At 35.9% G+C, this 2238-nt stretch overlaps 1 protein-coding gene across 2 annotated transcripts in view; it reads right to left on the reverse strand.

The window, feature by feature from the left end:
* Positions 1-2238, reverse strand: part of gabbr2 (gamma-aminobutyric acid (GABA) B receptor, 2) — a 172392-nt gene that overhangs the window by 5737 nt on the left and 164417 nt on the right. The window lies entirely within an intron of this gene.

Consider the following 2238-nt stretch of genomic DNA (forward strand, 5'->3'; position numbering starts at 1 on the left):
AAAAATTTCTACATTTCTGTTTTTTTCTGTCCAAGATGGGGTGCTGAGTGTACATTACTGAGAAATAAAATGAACTTGATTTTTGGAAAATGGCTGCAATGAAACAAAGAGTGAAAAATTTAAAGGGTCTGAATACTTTCCGTACCCACTGTATCTGCAAATATGCACCTACCAAATGAATGAATTTCCTGGTTTCAGATGGTTTACATCAATGCAGATGTGTTTTCACTGCATTCAGAACATTTACACCACAAAGGTAACGTCACTCCTATTGAACATACTAAGGGAAAATGGCCCCTGCCAAAACAAAATGTATTAACAAAACAGCCCAAATGTGACACCTGTCAACCGTGTCTACCAACTGACTGTAAACCAGTCAGTTTCCTTATTGCACAATCCAATCACATCACATATGCACCACATGAATTGGGTGTTATTTTAAGCACAGGTACAAAAAATAACCTGACACCTTTTTGAGATAAATTAAAAATGTATAAATGGAAGAAAGAAAGCATCAAAGTAAGAAATAATCCATATTCAGAGACAAAGGTGGAGAGGACAAAGAAAAGGCTTCCCAACATGATTCGTGCATTCTCCAGATGTTGCAGGGGCAGATAATGAGGTGAAAACACAATAAGAATTGTAGTAAACAACATTGAGTTTTTTTTTAGTTTTTTTTTTTTAAATTGCACCTGGAGAGTAATGGTGTTATCTTTTCTCTCCCGTTGTCCCAGATTTTCTAGCACTGACCTGATTCACTGATCGCAGCTCTCCATGCGCCCGATTGGACATCTGAGCTTGCTGAAATATTTTCGAGCAGACTAGTCCTCTTTGCATTTTGATAAAAAGCCTAACCTAGTAGCTCTCAGAGCTGTGTTAAAAGCACAGACACAGATATTTATACACTTCATAATGGATTCAGAATATGTGCTATAAAGAAGGTTAGGTTGCTGAATTTTCTTTTCAAATATAACCAGGGCCAGCCAAGAAATTGACTCTACAATAAGACTTTAGAAGATTTGAATGTGCAAATATGTGGAACAAGAATAAATTATGCAAATAACCTGGAAAATCTCAACTTCTGTTCATCATAGTTCCAGTTATTGAGAGTACAGACATCAAAACAATACAAAAAGTGTGATACTTTACTTTAATGAAGATGTGAGCTCAAAGCAGCTGCTTAGTTTACCTGTGTCTTGCGGATCGACTATGATTAACTAATCTGCAGTTAACGGCTTCAACAGTACAGCTGCACAAACGGTCCAAATGCAAAAGAATTACTAATGTATGGTATAAGGAAACATGACGGATGTTAATCAATAACAATGACTTCTAACTTGTCTGACTAAAATCAAGTCTGATCAGAAAATTACATCTTAACTGTCATCCATGGGGGTTCTCCATCATGAATACAGCCCGAGAGAGAGAGAGAGAGAGAGAGAGAGAGAGAGAGAGAGAGAGAGAGAGTTACTTCTCAGTGAGCATAATCACTGTTGACACGGCGTTACACTCTTATAACAGCAACTCATTCACGGCCTCCAAAACATTATGACCATCTTTCTTATGAATACTGATGACTGCAGTTAGGAACTGGCGATGATAACAATGATGATGTTGAAGATGATGATGATGACTGTCAACCACAAGCAGATTGAGGCTTGGAAAAGTCCATATGCTGGCGATCTTTAAAGGAGGCTTAATGACCTGTGGTTTTACTTTCATAATGTATGTCAGATTGAAATTTGTGAACGACACCTAATGTGCTGTCTCTCTTTGAACTTTCTTTATCCTTCTCTCCTTGAAAGACCATTATCGTGAACACTTCAACAACCTGGACTCTAATAAATGTCTCTGTGATTAAAAAAAAAGTAACAGTGTGATCAGTCTATCGCTAAATATTAGATTCTTGTTTTGAGAAAGCTATTTAGGCTCTACTGAATTTTAATTCTGTCTATAAAACATTACTTGATGACAGGAGCAGGAATAAGCCTATATAATGAATAAGCCAGCCCATAAGATCCCTATGCCCCAAGCAGAAACTGGATTATTTTACAAATTTCACTCATTAAAAAGATAATTTCTCTACCAGCATTAGCATGTTTGTCCATCTTACATACATACATACATACATACATACATACATACATACATATATATATGTATATATATATATATATATATATATATATATATATATATACACAGTGGGTACGGAAAGTATTCAGACCCCTTTAAATT

Source organism: Etheostoma cragini, chromosome 14, assembly GCF_013103735.1.
Source record: "Etheostoma cragini isolate CJK2018 chromosome 14, CSU_Ecrag_1.0, whole genome shotgun sequence".
NCBI lineage: Eukaryota > Metazoa > Chordata > Actinopteri > Perciformes > Percidae > Etheostoma > Etheostoma cragini.